This window comes from Macaca thibetana, chromosome 8 (genome assembly GCF_024542745.1).
Source record: "Macaca thibetana thibetana isolate TM-01 chromosome 8, ASM2454274v1, whole genome shotgun sequence".
NCBI lineage: Eukaryota > Metazoa > Chordata > Mammalia > Primates > Cercopithecidae > Macaca > Macaca thibetana.
The window spans coordinates 125,189,806-125,211,009 of record NC_065585.1 but is presented as its reverse complement, the minus strand read 5'-3'; the positions used below and the strand labels follow the sequence as shown (position 1 = coordinate 125,211,009).

Genomic DNA, 21,204 nt, shown 5'->3' with positions numbered 1-21,204 from the left:
TAGTTTGCCCATATTTTGTTGAGGATTTTTGTATCAATGTTTATCAAGAATATTGGCTTGAAATTTTTGTCTTTGTTGTTGTGTCTCTGCCACGTTTTGGTATCAGAATGATGCTGGCTTCACAGAATGAGTTAGAAAGGAGTCCCTGTCCCTCAATTTTTTTGAGTAGTTTCAGTAGGAATGGTACCAGCTCTTCTTTGTACATCTAATAGAATTCAGCAGGTAATCTGTCTGGTCTAGGGCTTTTTTGGGGGGAGCGGTGGTTAGGCTATTTATTATTGATTCAATTTCAGAGCTCATTTTTGGTCTGTTCAAGGATTCAATTTCTTTCTGCTTCAGTCTTGAGAGGGTGTATATATCCAGAAATGTATCAATTTCTTCTGGATTTTCTGGTTTGTGTGTATAGAGGCGTTCATGATATTCTCTGATAGTTATTTGTATTTTTGTGGAGTCAGTGGTAATATCCCTTTTGTCATTTCTAATTGTGTTTATTTGTATCTTTTCTTCTTTATTAGTCTAGCTAGCAGTCTATCTATTTTATTAATTTTTTCAAGAAACCAACTTCTGGACTCATTGATCTTTTGAATTTTTTTTGTGTGTCTCAATCTCCTTTAATGCAGCTCTGATTCTGATTATTTCTTGTCTTCTGCTAGCTTTATGGTTGGTTTGTTCTTGGCTCTCTAGTTCTTTTAGTTGTGACTAAAGTTTATCATAACCCCAAAGATGACCTAATGGTCAGTTTGGTTTATATTCCTTCATTCAGATTATTTTCTATGTATATACCAACTCACACATTGTTAAGGTTCTTATTATATTTCACTAACGCGATTCTATTTTATGTCTTGTTTTGCATACTTTTACATTTAACCAATAAAACTTAAATGTGTTTGAAAACATAGCAAAGTGTCCACTACTCTAAGCAATCAGATTTACTTCTTAAGATTTGGAGTTACTGAGCCAGAGTAGTTGAGCCAACTAGGAAGAGAGACAAAAAAGTTTAAATGGAGCCAAAAGTCGATTTGAAAATAAAACAGATTAAAAATGTTGATGTCAATCGCAATAAAAAGTATAAAGTACAAAGAAATAAACCTAGCCACAAATGTAGAACACTCTTGTGGGGAAAACTGCAAAACCTTATTAAGGACAAAAGAAAACACCTAAGTAAATGTAGACTATAATCATTTCATGGATGGCATGGCTCAATATTGCAAGGAGTTTATTTTCTGCAAAGTAATTCATAAATTTACTTGACTACAAGTCCAGGTCCCTATAAAGTGTTTCGAGGAACTTGACAAGATGACTTTAAATTTCAAGTGGAAGAATAAACATGGAAAAACAGTCAAGATATCATTTTGAAAGAAAAAAAGAAGAGGGACTTAATCGACACAATATCAAGATACTGTGTAAAGATATAATAATTTAGCAGCATATTACTGTCCTGGGAATAAACAGATTAATGGAATAAAATAGAGTCCAGAGACTGACTCATGTATATATGAGAACTTAGTGGATAATGAAAGTTTACTCTCAAAGCATTGGAGGTATGGACAGATTTTTCAACAAACAGGGTTGGAGCAACTTTCTAGACATTAGGAAAACAATAGTTTATATCCTCTCAACAAACTATTCAAACAATAAAACAATGTGCAGCTGATTAAAGATATATACAAAACCCAAACTATAAAAGGATGTTTAAAACTTCTAGGTATATGTATCACCTTTAAGTAGAAAGGACTTCTCAGATAGCTCACAGAAATCAAACAAGTCACGAGCCTAAAGACTACATGATGAACGGAGAGTGGGAGAAAATATTTGCAGTGTATGCAACAGAGCCAAAGTTTTACCCAGATCACGTAAAAGGTTTCCATCAGAAAAGACGACAAAAAATCTGATAAAAGTATGAACAAAAGAAAGGAAATTTACAGAATAAGTAACTACAGATGGCTACTAACTTGAAAAGACATGCAATATTGCTAGTAATTGGGAAAATGCTAATTAAATGAATTAAGCAATTGAATAAAATTAACACAGTAAGATATTCCCACCCATCAGATCATCAAACTGGCAAAATTACAAGTTACTATATTACAAATTAGCAAATTTGTAGCAAATTACAAATTTGTAACACATTACAAATTACTATAGCATTGGCAAGATTCAGTGCTGGTGAACATGCAAACTGTACATGTTTCATTACACTGGTTGACAGTGCTTATGATCCAAAATTCTATTTCCTAATTCATCTATATAGGTGCCTCTTGGTTGCACTCATGGGTTCAAGGATTCAAAGTGTTAAATTTTAAAAAAAAGCAACAGACCATAAGCCTGAGGCTGTCTCTGTATTTTGAGTTCCTACATAAGAAACTGTAATGTAACTCAGTATGTAAAAAAAAAAAAAAATACACCTGAAACCTAACTTAGGAGTATATATATATTTTTGTAACAAATAGCTGGATTTCAATCAATCTCAAATAGTCAAGCTTCATTAAGCCAATTACCGGTAGCCAGCTGATAACACTGTGTCCAAATAAGGTGGATAACCAGTTGTAGCCAATCAGGTGAGATCTGTACTTTGCTTCCATATTTGGCCTCTAAAAGCTCACGCTGCTGGGTAGAGCTTTGTGAATCTCTTCCGGTTCTCAGCTGCCCCTGGTTCATTAACTAAATTGTCCTTTACTCATATAAACTCTGTTAAATTTAATCTGTGTAAAGTGTTCTCTTTTAACAATGGCTAAAGATGTTTATGGCAAAAATTGAGCAAAACTTTAAAAAGTGTACAAATATTTACCAGTAAAGGTAAATTATAATCTATCTACACCACGCAATAATATGCAGCATTTTTTAATGGAGCTCTTCATAGACTCGCATGGAAACATGCCAAAATGTATTGTTGAGTAAAATGTACAATATGATACCTTTTATAGAAAATAGTCAAAGATACTATATACTTCCATAAGTACACATACCAAGTTCATTTAAATGCATAGAAAAAAGTGTGGAAGACACTATGCCAAATTTATCATGACAGTTTTATCTGAGAAAGAAGGATTAGCAACTGAGGAAGATAGTTAAAGGTCAATTTAGCTTGATCTAAATGTCTTAATATTCTACAAACAAAAATGACTTATTACATATGTAACTAAATATTAATTTTAAAACATTACCTACAATTATAAGCCAAGAAACATATGACCACTATCATCACTCTAACTAGTCCCTGTAACTGTATGAGGGGATACAAAAGCCCACCCAGAACTTTTTAGAGGGCTCCGAGAGATGTAGAAAGAAGGCATTAAATCCACCCTCAAAACGTGACATCTCTGTAAGGACTAATCTGGGGTCGGTTGTTATTTTCTATGAGAGCCTATAAGCCTCATATAGCCCAGGGAATGGGGATGAGTTGAAGGGCAAAGATATACAGGAAAGGTAAGCAGCAACAGATGGCATATTAGTTATCCATTACTGCATAACAAGACAAACGTAGTAGCTTAAAACATATATTACCTCACAGTTTCCATGGGTCAGGAATCCAGGTCTTCTCCAAGGCTGCAATAAAGGTGTTCCTTTGAGCTGAAGTATCATCTGAGGCTCAGCGAGGGAAGGCTCTGCTTCCAAACTCAGGTGCTTGTGGGTAGAAATCAGCTTCTTACAGCTGAAGAACGGGAGACCTCATTTTCTTGCTGGCAGTCAGCTGGAGACCACTGCAGCTTTGAGGCTGCCCTCAGCTCCTAGAGGCCACCTGTAGTTCTTTGTCACTTGGGGGTTCCCTGACATGGCCACTTTCTCCCTCAAAGCCATTGGGAGCAGGGAGAGAGACTCCATCAAGATAGATGCTTTGAGCTTTTGTAATATAATTACAGAATCCCATACACCTTATCAGTTTTAGTATATTCTGTTGATTCGAGGTGAGTCGAAACTCACATCCACGCTCAGGGAGAGGTGATTATACAAAGGCATGGATACCAAGAAGAATGATCATTAGGAGCCTTTTTTTTATTTATTTAAAGAAAAAAATTATTGAGGATCTGTAAAGCAATTCCCCAAAGATCAAGTTTTCCAGAAAAGTAGCTACAACAATGCGTTGTGTTTGTTATGCTAAAATGTGCATTAGACACAAAAACCATGAAAGAAGCAACCATTCTTCAACAATGTAAGCAAAGATAAAATGCCTGAGGGACAACATGGATGCACTGCAAAGGATGAACTCGTTAAGCACCACTTTTCAAAAAAGGATCACAAGGAGATGAGTGTGTTCAGCTACATACACTGAACTTTTGGCAGTAAGAAGCAGAGCATTTTGTTATATCGCACTAACGCATATTACAAAAGTACATAGCATGGCTGGGCGCAGTGGCTCACACCTGTAATCCCAGCGCTTTGGGAGGCCAAGGCAGGCGAATCACTTGAGGTCAGGAGTTCAAAACCAGCCTGGCCAACATGGCAAACCCCGTTTCTACTAAAAATACAAAAATTAGTTGGGCATGGTGGTGCTGTGCCTGTACTCCCAGTTACTTGGGAGGCTGAGGCAGGAGAATCGCTTGAACCTAGGAGGCGGAGGCGGAGGTTGCAGCGAGCTGAGATATTGTACCCCTGCACTCCAGCCTGGGTGACAAAGCGAGACTCTGTCTCAGAAACAAATGAACAAAAAAGTACATAGTGCATTGGGAGCCATTTTTAAAGCAACCTACAGCACATGTCTTCTCTTTTGCTCTGGCATAAACCTAGATATTAATCCTAACATTCAGAGCCATGCCCTATAAGAAAACTTCAGGATTGATGGGAGGGAGAATGAGTATGGGTCATTCAAGATGACTAAGTTTAGGAGAGGAAGGAGGCAATGGAGAGGAGTGTCTTTTAAAAGAAATTGGGGCAGGTAATGCAGAGGACATCAGCTGTATTTGCCTGTCCTTTTCATTTTATCTTCAGTTTTCAGCTCCCTGATCTTTTCCTTGGAAATCACCCTTCCCTTTTCTCAACCCATATAGTTCAAGTGGGGAACACCCAAATCCACAGTCTTCCGACGAGAGTTATAGTGATGGCTTTAGAAATGGGAATGTTCTGGCAAGATCAGCATGTACTACAACCCAGGGCAGTCTGACTCAGCACTGGAACTTTGGTGTTACTGAGAAAAAGGCTCTCAGTGTTCTAGGGTGGCTGAGCTGGTAGAATAACAGACTGGACCTGCTGGCCACCATCTCTGCCACCAGTTGGTGTGAGGAAGACGAAAATAGCTATGGAGGTGGAGAGAGGAATATTTTCAGTTACATCATCTGAGTACCTGGTTCCACCTGTGTCTGAAGTTAGCATAAGTTATGTAAGTCAGTCTCTCCATTACTACTTTGTTTCAGCTAATTTAATTTAGATTTCTGTTCTTTGCAGCGGAGATGACTTTCTCCAAATAAAAAGAGTAATGTCTGGAGACAAGGAGATGTCCTATTGGCAACATCCACTTCTCACCATTTTTATTTGCTCCTTGGAGTCTGAGCTGCCTTTTTGTCCACTTACGGTAGCATCTAAGTGGCTGGTCCAGGCTTAGTTGATCTTGATTCTAAGAGTTTATCACCATAGCTATTGGTACAAAGTACTAGCTCTTGTTTGGAATCCAGTCTATAAGTTAACAGAGTCAGAAAATGAAGTCGAAGAAGTAGAAGATGTGAAAAACAGGAAGTCAAAGGAAAAGGGGATATTTAACAGTGTGAAATGCTTCCTACAGATTAAATAAGAACTGAAAAAAAAAAAAAATCACCTTATTTTGGCCGAGCAGGGTAGCTCATGCTTGTAATCCCAGCACTTTGGGAAGCCAAGGCGGGTGGATCACATGAGGCCAGGAAGGAGCTCAAGACCAGCATGGCCAACATGGCAAAACACCGTCTCTACTAATACTACAAAAATTAGCTGGGCATGGTGGTGCAGGTCTGTAATCCCAGCTACTTGGGAGGCTGAGGCATGAAAATTGCTTGAGCCCAGGAGGCATGGTTGTATTGAGTCGAGATCACGCCACTGCACTCCAGCCTGGGTGACTCACTGAAACTCTAACTCAAAAAAAAAGTCACTTTTTCAATGATGATTAAGAGGCTGTTTGGCAACTTTGAGGAAATAAGGACATGTTTTCACTAGAGTACTATGGAGTCTTTAGCAGAAATAAAAAATCTGATGTGTGGTAGCAAGTGTATACTTCTCTTTTGTTTTGGCAAAAAAGGAAATGACAGAGATGGAAAAGTGCCTCAAAGAGAAGTATGAGAAGAAAAAGTGTTTTTGCTTGAGAGAAATATTTGTACAAGCTTATAATCTGAAGGAAGAAGAAGGATGGAAAACCTAGGAAAACGGATGAAAAAGAAAAAGGATGGAAAAGCAAGGTCATCTATGAGATGAGTTTCCAGGGAAGGAGTGAAACAGTTCTCCTCAGTCTGGTGTTCTCAAACCTGTCTGCACTTAGAATCACCTGGGAGGTTGTAAAAAACAAACAAATAAAAACAATGTCCATGCCTCATTCCAGACAATGTAATAAGATTCTCTGTGGGGTGGGACCCAGGCAGAGATGTTTTGATGAGTAGCCCAGGAAAAAGCACTCCTTACACAAACACGTCATTTCCTGGGTCAGTGGGAATGAATATGGTGCAAGACACTTAGAAACAAAGAGAGCTTAAGACAGATGGCATTGATCTCTTCAATTAAAAAAAAAAAAATACTAGGTCAACTGTTAAGAACAAGTGGAATAATGGCCAGTTTGGAGCCAAAAAAGGATAGCGTAAAAGGATTAGAATGGTCATTAGGTTAAAAACAAATGTCCATGGAAACAAATGCCTCTGTAGTGTTTCAAACTGCTTATGTGCAATTAAGTCATGTAACGAATAGTTCTCAAAATGAAATACAACTTCTGCAACTGGAAAACAATAACTCATCATGCTTGCAAACTTTAAAACTTAAGAACAAGGAAAGTGAAATGGTTACATCAACTTTGGAAAATAAATCACACAGAGGGTAACATTAGCTGTGAGGATTATCAGTAGAAATATGTAATATCCACTCAAGCAGTCATTTAAATATAATGCTTTTTTTTTCTTCTAAGGATCTCTGTGGATGAGATTAAATTTCTATATTACATTTTTATGAAGGGCTTTAATGATTTATTTTTTCATTTTTGAAGAGACTGTGGGAGTGGGTAGATGGATACAGAAAATATGAGTTCATTTTTCCATGTTTAAAAGAAAGAAAACATAATTCTATAAATTCAACTCAAAATCTTTCAGGTCTTAAAAAAAAAAGAAGAGGACACAGTGTCTGACTGACCATAAAATGAATTTAATCTATAGAGGGCTTAAAATATAACTGTAGAACATAATGAAAGCCATGAAAAAGACACAAAGTGTTATGAAACCACAAAAACAAGTCAAAAGACGTTACTTGCATCTGCCCAGTTCACCAGATATATTTTCCTATGCAAGATGATAATTCAGATAGGCCTTGAAATGTATGGTGTGTAAATCAAGGAGAGTGAGGAAGCTGAGACTGCCAAGTATGCTATTGTGGGGTCAATTTAAGGAGTGTAGGGGCCAAGAAAAGCTTCCCCTCCAACCTCTAATGGTTCACTGAAAATTACTGACAACGGGCAGACTAATAGGATAAAAAGGCCTACAAATTTATTTAACATGCATAAACATAGGGGAATAACAAGAAGACAATTACCCAGTAATGCAACAAGGTCCAGATACTGATTTACCCTTCTTCATAGGGAAGGGGAGATGGGGGAAATGTGGCCATTTTGAGGGGTAGTAAATAACTTTTAGAGGAAACGAATAAGCCCAAAGAACAATGGCCTGGGACAAAGTTCCTCTGAGCTCTAAGGGAGGTGGTGGAAAGGTGAGGGGTGGAACTTCACTGTGAGCAAAGGTTGTCTTATTGTGGAGATAAAGTCTCCCAGATGAATTCTCAAAAGCTGCCTTCAGAAGAAAAGATGAAAAGTCTTGGCATGGTACAATTTTTTGCCTCTTCTCTTCTGAGTGCTTAATCTTTCCGGATTACTTGATAAGAATCTTGGAAAGGATGCAGGCAGATCTTAAGACAATTGTATTTCTTTTAAAAACAAGTTTTCTTAGTCAAATAAAGGAATTTCAGAAAGAGTCCTTGCCTGCCCTTTGGAGGTTGGGGGAGAAACGAGAGAAGATTAGTAAGTTTTTGGTTCTGAGGCAGCTTCTAAGCCTTTCTGATTTCTTTTAATTCAAAGTGCTCAGCATGCCAAAGCACCATACTTTGGAGTATCACTCTTTGCTCCCCAACAGGAGAAACTAGAATGTCATGTCAAGGACTCTGTAAGCAACAGGGAACCATGAAGACAGGTGAGCGGTGAAGCCCTGAGACTGGAATTGTTACACTTGCAGGAATACTAATTGTGAGGCTGAGGCTATTGCAACGTTTGGGTGAGAGATGAAGAAGAGTTAAACTAGATAGAAGACTGGGAAAAAAAGTCCTTGTGCATGACTGCAAGAGACATTGCAGGTATAAAATGAGTGAATGATTGGATATGGATAAGAAAGAAGAAGATGGAGTCATGGGTGATTCTGTGGTTTGAATGAAGGTTTACTTTGTTCCAGTTTTCATTATCAAAATAATATTTACTCATTTTTTAAAAATTGGAAAATATAGGGAAGTATGTTTTTTTTTAAAAAAAGGACAAATCACCTGCAACAATCCTACTATCCAGAGATAGCCACTTTATTGTACAGTATTTTCTTGTTTTTTTCTATGCATATTTCTTTTTAATTTTTTAAACTTTTTTTGAAGTATAATAGATACACAGAAAAGTGAACAAATCCTAAGTGTAGAGCTCAATGAATTATGACAAAATGAATGCAACTGTGTAATTACCACTTAGATTAAGAAATAGAATATTAGCAGCATTTCAGAATTCCCTTCACCCCCTCTCCCTAAGCACCCTACCAATCACTACATCTCTTCTTCTTCAAAAGTAACCACTTCTTGGACTTGTAACATGTGTGTGTTTTTTATATAAATGGGCTCAGAATATTATCATTACATCTTTGTCTTCTTTTACCAAATATTATTGACATAAAATTATTAATGGCTTTGTGTGTACTTGTAGTTTATTTTTCTTGCCGTAGTATTCCATTAGAAGTATGATTATAGCGTAATTTATTCTTCCATTCTACTATTGATGAACATTTGATGTTGTTGCCAATCTGTGGCTATTATGAATAATGCTATCTGTCCCTGTGCAAGTCTGTTGGAGTGCAACTACATTCATTTCTCTAAATATAACCTGGAAGTAAAATTGCCAGTCATAGGGTATTTTTCACCTTCAGTACATACTAACAGTATTTCAGGGTGGTTGTACCACCTACACTCCCACCAGATGTAAGAGCTTTCCATAACTTCCATTCCATAACCTCATCAATACCTGGGCATGTCAGCCTTCTTAATTTTTGCTATACTGTGAATTCTGTAGTGGTATTTATTGTGGTTTTGATGATCATTTTATGTATTTCTAAGAAAGTAAAGCATTTTTCATACATTTAATGAACATTCTGTTATTCTCCTTTGTGAAGTTTCCATTCACATCTCTTGCCCATTGTTTTTCATGAGGCTATCTCTTACTTACTGATTTGGAGGGAATCTTTATATATTCTGAATATGAGCACATTATCAATTCTACCTGCTGCAAAAATTTTCTTCCACTCTGCAGCTTGCCCTTTTATTCTTTTCATGCCGTCCTTTGATGAAGAGTTTCTTGATTTTAAATACTGTCCGACGTGTTGATCTTTTCCGTTACATTAAACATATTTTGACTCTTGCCTAAGAAATGTTTCCCCAGCCAAAGGTTAAATTAGATTGTTCCAGCAAAGTCTGATGCTCTAAAGAATCAAATCACTACTCTTACTGATTAGTGATTCCTCTGGCAAAGCATCCCAAGCAGGTAGGTTCAGTTTTAACCAAATGTCAAAAAAATGCATTAGTGCTATAGCTTAGTGTTCAATATTTTAATTAATAACCAAATCTAAGAAGAAAATTCCAAATGAATCTGGGAGTAAAAATTATACATCAAGATATAAATTTACTTGTATTAAGAACATAGAAATGGCAAAGATAAAGCAAGCAAATAAACAAAACCCTGAAAGAAGCACCGTAGGAGAATTTACCCTGAAAACATGATCCTCTGAATTTGAATTTGAACTCAGGAAGAAAAAAACAGTACGTTTTTTATGTGTGTGTGTTTTTTCCCCCTTCTTGAGTCATTACTAAAGTGGTGTATGTCTCCAAGTATTTTGTTTTTTCTGAATTGTATTTTCTTAATGCCTTGCGTCTTGAGGATATCTTTCAATTGCCTTGACACATGACACGACTAAGTGATATATTCTTGGATCACTATTGTTTCTCCTCAAACTCTATAGATAGCCCTATTTTTAAGATGCTAACTGTTGCAAAGTTGTCTGAAGTTAGTGTGACTTTTTTTTTTCATTTATTAGTAAGTTTATTTTTTCTGGATGTTTACAGGGTTTTCTAGTTGACATTATCATTGAAAAATTCCACCACACTGTGAATCTACATGAGTTATTTTTGGTTGATTTTTGCCTAGAACATAGTGAACATACTTGTGATCGATATACCAAATTACTTTATTCAAATCCGGAACATTTGCTTCAACTAAGCCTTAGTTATTCCTGCTTTCCGTTTAGTTTGGCGTTTCCATCCTAAATACTCCTAGTTCTTTGACTGATCCTCTCTTACCTATGCTGTTTGCTTATCATCATTTCTCTGATGATTTCAATTTTTGTATCTTTTTGTTCTGTGTTCTGATCTCCAGGTATGTGCTTAGCATCGACTCAAAGGTTCTCTAGTGTTAATTTTGTATTCTTGCCTCCATTGAGGGCTTTAATTCTGCTACACCTTTTTATATTTCTTTACAACCCTACTAAAATCTTACCCATCTTATATTTTGTCTCATCCTGTTGTTTTTTTGTCCTAGCCTGATATCTGTTTCACAATGGCTATATATAAAATATGTAAATATTTATTTATATAAAAATATAACTATATAATGGCTCTATATAAAATACAAATTAAAATTTTTTTTTAGTTTTTATTTTTAAATTTCCATACGTTATTGAGGGACACGTTGTGTTTGGTTACATGAGTAACTTCTTCAGTGATGATTTGTGAGATTTTGGTGTACCCATCACCTAAGAAGTATATGGTGCACCCTATTTGTAGTCTTTTATCCCTCAGCCCCTTCCCACCCTTTCTCCTGAGTCCCAAGGGTCCATTGTGTCATTCTTATGCCTTTGCATCCTCATAGCTTAGCTCCCACGTATGAGTGAGAACATATGATGTTTGATTTTTCCATTCCTGAATTACTTCACTTAAAATAATAGTCTCTAATCTCATCCAAGTCACTGTGAATGCCATTAATTCATTCCTTTTTTATGACTGACTAGTATTCCATCATGTATATATGTACACCACACTTTCTTTATCCACACGTTGACTGATGGGCATTTGGGCTGTTTCCACGTTTTTGCAACTGTGAAATGTACTGCTGTAAACATGTGTGCAAGTATCTTTTTCATGTAATGACTTCTTTTCCTCTGCGTAGATACCCAGTAGTGGGATTGCGGGATCAAATGGTAGTTCTACTTTTAGTTCTTTAAGGAATCTCCACACTGTTTTTCAAAGTGGTTGTACTAGTTTACATTCCCCCCAGCACTGTAGAAGTGTTCCCTGTTCACCACATCCATGCCAACAACTACTATTTTTTAGTTTTTTTATTATGGTCACAATGTCCATAGATCTTTATGTTCCATTCAGGATGCCAAATAGTTTCCATGAGTTTCTTTTGGTTCTTGTAGTTAATCATTTTAAGAGACTCATTATTTGTCAGAGTTTTCAAGATGCTCCTTCCTGTCCTTGTCCTGACTACCTTTTCATAAACTCCATGTTGTTCTTTTTCCTCATTGTTCTCATACTTGAACAAGGAGAGACTTTTCTCCTTCTTCAACAGTTTCAAGAGTTATAACTGAATAGAACACAACTGTCTGACCTTATAAATCTAAAGAGCTATGGTTTTAGGCCAGTAATAGAGAGAGCTTGTGCAAAATAATTTAGGCTCTTACACATAATAAAATTTTCCACCACATGATCATTATAACTAACTTTTGCATAAGGCAATGCATCTTCAACAAGTCTGAGGTACATATTAGCATTGGAATTTGATGAACAAGAGAACAAGCTCAAGGATATTTTCTGATTTGCTTAAGATCACACAGCCAGCAAGTCCTAGAACCAGGATTCAAACCCAGCTCTTGGGAGTCCCCCAAACCCTTATCCTTTTGCATGGGATAAAGATATTCCCTTTTATATGAGATTTGCAAATTTTATAATTTTAGTAAAAACAGCTTATTTTTAAAATCACAGGTGGGTAGAAAGCCAGGTCATAAGATCATGAGCCCATAACCTAGGCACTTTCTGGTGATGATTACCTGAACAACAATCTCGGTGCCTGTAAGGCAACTCTCAGAGCAGCAGCCCTGCAAACCCCAAAAACACAAAGACAGAAAGTTGCTGTCATAAAAATCAACCATTTAAATGGATCAGGGTTAAGAAATCATTCTTCATCTTGCAGGTTTGGGGTCATCAAACATGCCCACCTCCCACCCCCAACATGGTCTCCCAAAGTATCTGATCAAGCAAAACTGAGATAGATAGCAAATAAATAGATTTCCAATCCTGGAGTCTGTGTTTGACAGAAACAGTGAGCATACAGAATGAGGCTGCGATATTTTCTAACAGTCCTCACAGATTCCTCCAGAATCCTCTCACTGGCTGTCTGCCTCCCATCCTATGCTGTATCTGAATGCCCCTGAACCAGGCGAAACGTGCCTCACAGTCTAAGCAGACCAGTCTGCACCATCCCAGTCAGCTTCTCCCCGGACTTCCTGTCATGCTTGCTGTACCATCTCCCTCTTCTCCAGCCATTTTCTTCCTTTCTGATTTGTTTAAAAACAACGAGATGGATTTTAGGAAATAATATCCCTTTACACTTATCAAGTGTTCCACTGTTTACATATTGCTTTCATGCACATAATTCTCTGGGGACCTGGACCTGGGTACATTCCTTTGTATATTAAAGAAAATTTGCTGACAATCACAAATTGTGTGTTTAGAAAGAATGACATTATATGGTGGTGGTCAAATATTTTTGGAAACAAACAAACAAAAGACGTCTCCTTAACAATGACCTCATCAACCCCAGAGTTGTCTACCGGTCTTTACCTATCCTCCCAGCAGATATATTTTGCTTTTAACAACAACAAATGCGAAAAGGCTGAGATGATGTTTATTTGAAATTCCTTCCAGTACAAAGCCAAGAAGATGAAAAAGATTAATTTACACCTGAATTTTAATTTTTTTCTTGATGTCCAATGTCTGAACCTGTTTGTTGAGCAAATCTGCCATATTTTGTTCACCCCAATAGGATACATTTAAGATATGAATTGATTTCTTAAACAAATACAAATCCAGAAAATAATCAGATTGCTCCTTTCTTCACAGAAAACAAGAAAAACCCAAAGGCTCTTAATGTCTAAAGTGATGCTTCTCTTCCCATTAAGTACAAACTTTTCATTTCTGTGTTCATTTATAACATTAAAATTATTACAGGTCAGTTTCAATATATAACAAAAAATAGACCAGAATATTTAATATATGTCATCCCTGGTATATACAATACAAATTTTAGGGTGATGACAATTGGAAATTGTGTTTATAATGTTCCATGTTTATAAGAACATAAGTTATCAAGTTCTGTGTTACCGATTATTTTTCTTTAAATTCATATCCAACTGACTCCCAGTCTCTCCTACCACTTATGCATCAAAAGCATCTGATATTAACACAATGAATTATCTGTAGCTTCCCACGTGTTCAAGAAGGTAGTAGAAAATAGGATGTTTCCTCCAGGTGGTAATTTCAAACAACAGAATTTCAACATACAAATGGTTGGGCTCTGACATCATAGAAGTTTCGTTTCCAGGCAACATAGCCGTGGCCATAATATTTCACCCACAGTCCCAGCAGGGTCAGAGCGGAGCACTGGGTGTCTGGCTGAAGAGAATAGTCTCTCCTAAGGGGGGGCTATAAAGGGGTTTCAGCACAGGCCAGGGTTAGACTAGCCAACGGTCAACACTGAAAATTGCCTTCAGTCCTGAGATTTTGTGATTCCAAGGACAGTGACGGAAGTGCCTTCACCACATGTTGGATGTCTACTGGCTTCACCTATGCCTTCCCCTCATTCCTCTCAGGAATTTCCTGGAGTGAAGTAGAAGGCGCAGGACTGAACGTTCCTTAGCTCCTCGCCTGGGCTTCTAGGGGAGCAGAATGAACAAAATGGGATTTACTTCTGTGCTTGCATAGGTATAGAAGAGATCTTGGAAGAGGCTCATGGAAGAAGGAAATCGAGGAAGAGTGGTAGGAGCACTGGGGAATTTTGAAATGGCAAAATGAAGAGCTGGGTATTATATAATAAGAAACCAAAATAAGGATGTGAATCACAGGAACTGGAAAAGTTCGTGTCTGTGGGAGCGCTCTGCCAGGCATTGCTCCCATGCAGGTTTAGAGGCATGCTGGAGTGGAGCAGTTCTTCCTTCTCCTCCTCCTCATCATCATCCTTATCATCATCATGGTGAACGCTGACATGCACTGAGCATGTGCTGTGTGCCACCTTTCCCATCATGATTTCGCAGTCACCATAAGTAATGTTATGTCCTGTGCCCAATTCACACAAGAAGTGGTGGGGCAGGAATTCAGTGCAGGTGTGTCTAATTCCAGAACTGACACTCTTTTTTTATTGTTTTTTTGTTTGTTTGTTTGTTTGTTTGTTTGTTTTGAAACAGAATCTCGTTCTGTCGCCCAGGCCGGAGTGCAGTGGCATGATCTCGGCTCACTGCAAGCTCCCCCTCCCGGGTTCATGCCATTCTCCTGCCTCAGCCTCCCAATAGCTGCGACTACAGGTGCCCGCCACCACACCCTGCTAATTTTTTAATTTTTAGTAGAGATGGGGTTTCATCACAGTCTCGATCTCCTGATCTCGTGATCCGCCTGCCTCGGCCTCCCAAAGTGCTGGGATAATAGGTGTGAGCCACTGTGCCAGCCCAGAACTGACGCTCTTCACTGGCTGTGCTTGGTCGTGCTCCATACTTTACCAGAGGTGCCCTTCCCCCAGGCTCCAAGCCAACACATCCCCCATGGTCCCTGAATATACACCTCTTCTTGCCATACTTGTCACAATTACAGAGCAGGGTCTGTACTCTGAGTCACTTCTGTGTCCCCATTGATAAGAAGAGTCTGGAAAGTGTTCAGTAACTATGTGAATGGAATTCAATTGTGATATGGTTTGATTGGGTCCCAATCGAAATTTCATCTGGAATCGTACTGCCATAATTCTCACATGTTGTGGAAGAAAGCTGGTGGGAGATAATTGAATCATGAGGACGGTTTCCCCAACACTGTTCTCATGGTAGTGAATAAGTCTCACGAGATCTGATGGTTTACTAAATAGTTTCCCCCTTCACTTGGCTCTCATTTTATCTCTTGTCTGCCACCATGTAAGACGTGCCTTTTGCCTTTTGCCATGGTTTTGAGGCCTCTCCAGCCACGCGGAACTGTGAGTCCATTAAACCTCTTTTTCTTTCTAAATTACCCAGTCTCAGGTATGTCCTTATCAGCAGTATAAAAACAATCTAGTACAAATATACAGGAAGAATTAAAAAGGACCTAGGAGACTGCCAGAACCAGGGCATAGGGATGGAGGGGGGAATATAAATGTTAGAAGGGGGAAGCAAGGCTGCTGCATACAAGCAAGCAAATCAGTGATTTTAAAATGTTGATTCTCACAGATAGAAACAGAACAAAAAAAACAAAAATCTCTTTAGCAAAGAAGAACTACCATGATTCCTCCAAACACTGCATATCCATTTCTCCTTTTGTTGTTGTTAATTTTTACTTTTAATTGCAAATTGACAAATTGTAGTTGTATATATTTAAGGAGTACAAAGTGATGTTATGATTTATGAATAAAATATAAATAATTAGATCAAACTAATTGCATATCCACACTTTTTCAGAGAGCCACTGTGGAAGATGACATTCACAGTTGCATCTGCCTATTTCATGCTAGTCTCATTAACAGCAAATTTCAAGATCTATTTCAAATTGGTTTTGAAATTATATACTTCTGAAAGACGGATTAATAATAAGACTAATTTTAAATCTGTCCAGTTGTTTGAGATGGATTCTCCAAGATCCTGCGAGGAGAAAACTCACAAGCTTACTGGAGGTGAGAATCATGTTCCTTGACTGACAGCATCTCTTCTCTGTCTAATGTGCTTCCAGGGCCAGGGTTCTTCTGTTTTGATGATACCAGATGGCCTCACCTCTATGAGAACAGCTATCACTAAGAAACAAAGGATAACAAGCGTTGGAGAAGACGTGAGGAAATTGGAACCCTTGTACTCTGTAAGTTGGAATGTAGGATGGTGCAGTCACTATGGCCAACAGTATTTGGGTTTCCAAAACATTAAAATTAGAATAGCCATATGTTTCAGAAATCCCATTTCTGGCTGTATATCTCCAGAAGAATAGAAATCAGGATCTCCAAAAAAAATCTGCACCCCCATGTTCATTGTAGCATTATTCACAATAACCAAGACATAGAAACAACCTCAATGTCCATCAACAGATGACTGCATAAAGAAAATGTGATCTCTCTATATATGTGTGTGTGTATATGTAATAGATTTGTGTATATGTTGCACATCTATTACATATATATACATACCCATACATGTACAATGGAATATTATCCAGCTTTTTGAAAAGAAAGAAATCCTGCCATTTGTGACAACACCGCTGAACCTGAGGATATGATGCTAAGTGAAAGAAACCAGTCACAGAAAAACACTGCATGATTCCACCCACGGAAAGTACCTAAAATAGTCAAAAAGAAAACTGCAGGTCAATATCCTTGATGAAAATAGACACAAAAGTCTTCAAAAAAATACTAGCAAACTGAATCCAGCAGCACATCAAAAACTAATCTATCACGATCAAGTAGGCTTTATTCTTGGGACAAAAGTTGGTTTAACATACACAAACCAAAAAATGTGATTCACCACATAAACAGAACTCAAAACAAAAACCACACGATCATCTCAAAAGATGCAGAAAAGGCTTCTAATAAAATTCAACATCTCTTCATGTTAAAAACACTCAGCAAACTAGGCATAGAAGGTACATACCTTAAAATAAGATGAACCATCTATGACAAATCCACAGCCAACAACATACTGAGAGGGCAAAATCCAAAAGCATTCCCCTTGAGCACTGGAACAAGACAAGGATGCAATATAAGTCTTTGTTGCAGTTTAAAATAAACCTAGATTAAATAATCCCTCATTCTATCCTATTTTCTTTCTATATATATATATAATAAATATACATATATATAGCTACATGTATATGCTTGTGAGTATATATGTATATGTGTATCACACAGAAGAAGTATGCCACTCTCACCACTCCTATTCAACATAGTACTGGATATTTTAGCCAAAGCAATCAGGCAAGAGAAAAAAAATAAAAGGCATCCAAATAGGAAGAGAGGAAGTCAAACTATCTATCTTGCTTCACAGATGATACGATTCTATACCTAGAAAACCTCATAGTCTCTGCTCAAAGCCTCCTTGAGAGAAGAGAGAGGAGAGAGGGAAGAGAGAGGGGAGAGAGAGAAGGAGAGATGGGGGAGCAGAAAGAGAGAGGAGAGGAGACGAGAGGAGAGGAGAGGAGAGGAGAGGGGAGGGGAGGGGAAGGGAGGAGAGGGGAGGGGAGGGGAGGAGAGGAGGGGAAGGGAGACAGGAGTGAGAGAGAGGAGAGATGAGAAGAAAGAGGAGAAGAGAGAGAGAAGGGAGAGAGACTACAGAGAGAGAGAGGAGAGAAGGGAGAGACAGAAGGAGAGGAGAGAGAAGAGAGAGACAAAGAGAGGAGAGAGAGATAAACAAACAAGCAGGAAAGAATTAATCAAAACAGTTAACATGAGTGAGGGCACCCATAACAATATCAGAATGATTAAAATTTCCCTACTAAAAAGACAAAGTCCCTCTAATTGGTGGGAAATTCCAAGAACCACCATAAATCAGAGACAGTGATTCAAAATAAAAGGAAGGACAAATACAAATTGAACAAATGAGATTAAAAAGAAAGTGGGAGTATAACATATGTTAATACATTCATTTGTTCAAAACTATTTCCTATGTGGTTACTATGTGCCCGGCCCTATACAAGGTGCTGGTGACACACACAGAATTTTGGCCCCTGACAAAAATCATGTACACACATTAACAGTATAATTTCAAAAAAATAAAGCTTCAAATGTGAAGAAATATTACGCATGGAATATAGGATTTAAGGCAAATAGCATTAAATTAAGAAAAAGTATTATAGCTTCTTTGTGTATAGTATTTTAAAAGCAAAAGATCCTGTAGTAGCTGAATTTTAACACAAAAGAACATTTTTTTTCTGTTTAGCATATGACCCAACAATTCTACTCCAAGATATTTAACCAAGTGAAATGAAAGCATATGTTTGCCCAAAAACCTGTACACAAATATTTATAGCATCACTATCTGCAATAGCTCAGAAAAGAAAACAACCAACTATCTGTTAATTTGTGAATGGCTAAACAAATTAAGGAACATCCATAGACTGAAATACTGTTCAGCAATAGAAATGAATGAAGCAGTTATAGGTGCAGCAACTTGAATGAATCTCAAAGGCATTATACTAAGTGAAGGGAGCCAGACTCAAAGGATTCCAAGCTGTATGATTCTATTTCCATGGCATTCTGGAAAAAGCAAAACCATAGGGATAAAAACCAGATCAGTGCTTGTCAGGGACCCAAGGGACCTTTTTTGGGTGACAGAAATCTTCTTCCTTGATTTCCATCACAAAAAATATTCACATGACTGGACACAAGGATTTGCAAATGATGGTATTTTCGTGACTGCACATGTTTTTTCAAACTGCATGATTCCATCCATGGAAAGTATCTAAAATAGTCAAAAAGAAAACTTCAGGTCAATATCCTTGACGAAAATAGACACAAAACTCTTCAACATAATACTAGCAAACTGAATCCAGCAGCACATCAAAAAACTAATCCATCACAATCAAGTAGGCTTTATTCTTGGGACAAAAGTTGGTTTAACATACACAAACCAAAAAATGTGATTCACCACATAAACAGAACTCAAAACAAAAACCACATGACCATCTCAAAAGATGCAGAAAAGGCTTCTAATAAAATTCAACATCTCTTCATGTTAAAAACACTCAGCAAACTAGGCATAGAAGGTACATACCTTAAAATAGTATGAACCATCTATGACAAATCCACAGCCACAAATATACATTAAATATACACTAAAGGGTAAATTTGGCCAGGAGCAGTGGCTCATACCTATAATGCCAACACTTTGGAAGGCTGAGGTGGGAGGATCACTTAAGACCAGGAGTTCGAGACCAGTCTGGGCAACATAGTGAAACCCTGTCTCTACTAAAAATACAAAAAAATTAGCCATGTGTGGTGGTGCACGTCTGTAGTCCCAGCTACTTTGGAGGGTGAGAGGTACAAGGATGGCTTGAGCCCTGGAAGTCAAGACTGACAGCAGGCCCCTGCACTCCAGCCTGGGTAAGAGTGAGACCCTGTCTCAAAAAATAAAAATAAAAAATAAAATAAATAAAATACAAATTTTAAAAGGGTAAATTTTAATAAACCTGCATTTTTTACAAACTTGAAAACTATAATATTACCCAAATTTAATGAAAAACACCGAGTTGTGCAGGAGAAAGGCCTCAAGATAAATTAGAACATTTTGCATCTTCATCTTTCTCGACCATGAAGAAGCAGTTGGCAGCACTGACCACCACCCTCCTCTTGAAATGCACATCTTCTGGCTGATGCCATTTTAGAGTATCCAGGTTTTAGCTCCACAGTGAAGCTTACATTTCCTGCCCCAGGATTCGGCCGAGCAGGAGGTGTCTGGAATTCACGCCTCTGCATGACATCCATTTATCTCCCACTGAATTTTCCACTGTTTGCCATCGTGCACATAAACTGTAGCTTGGCCTGAGAGTGGACCTTACCACTTCTCAAAAGGTACATGTCGCCATGAAAAAGAAATACACAGTTGCCCTTGCATGGAAAAGTCCTGTCCCCAGAAACCATCAATTCTGCTTTGCTTTTTTGAGCCTTCTATTGCGCAATCCATTGATGCTATAAATTACTGGTAAGGCTTATATGTCCCCTCATCTCCTCATGCAAAAAGGAATTTGCATCCCAGAGGAAAGAAAACGATAAGATAAAAGAATAGAAGAATGGTAATGAATTGCTGCATGCTTCTTAGCAGTGAGAGGGAAGAATTGGGGAAACTGAGAGATCCCTCAGACCATGCCATTTGGATCATAGCAGAGGTAATATCCAAAATATTAAATGACGTGTACAAGATGGACATAAACAATCAGAGAGATGCCATCTGTAACCTCCACTACAGCCTCATGAAATGCATCCTGGCTGCCTACGCCCTCTGGACATTGGCTGGAGCTGAGGAAGTTTAAGACAGCAATGTGCCCTCTGCTTACACTCACTCCAAACACTCTGCTCTTGGTAACAAATAATAATAGAGCTAATTGTTAGAAGTGAAATACTAATAATAAAGCATCCCACTGTTAAAATCACAAGCAAATGATCCCAAGGTCTACAAGTTACAAGCTACCAGGAATCATTAAAAGCAAATTGCATCACTCCTTTCTATTCAAAGTTTTTAGGTGTTTTAAGAAGCAGCACAGAGCCTCCGGGGGCCCCCTGTGACCATAAATTACTACATTGTTGTTAATCCAGGACTTGCAAAGAAGAGACCCCCAGGGGTAGAATTCAAAAATTCTAAAAACTGGGGCTTGGGTGTGGTGGCTGTTGCTTGTAATTCCAGCACTTTGGGAGGCCAAGGCAGGCAGATCTCTTGAGCCCAGGAGTTTGAGACCAGCCTGGGCAACATGGTGAAACTTTGTCTCTACAAAAAAAAAAAAAAATTAGCTGGGCATGGTGGTGTGCACCTGCAGTCCCAGCTACTCAGGAGGCTGAGG

General features: G+C 38.0%; 1 long non-coding RNA gene across 2 annotated transcripts in view; it reads left to right on the top strand.

The window, feature by feature from the left end:
• The window catches only part of LOC126961459 (uncharacterized), a 44,162-nt gene that overhangs the window by 15,988 nt on the left and 6,970 nt on the right, over positions 1-21,204 (top strand). The window contains exons 1-2 of one of the 2 annotated variants that reach the window (XR_007728305.1): positions 13,981-14,478; positions 16,402-16,524. This is a non-coding gene — a long non-coding RNA (uncharacterized LOC126961459). Of the gene's footprint in view, positions 1-13,980; positions 14,479-16,401; positions 16,525-21,204 lie in introns of those variants that run through there. The other variant, XR_007728306.1, reaches the window with a different exon arrangement.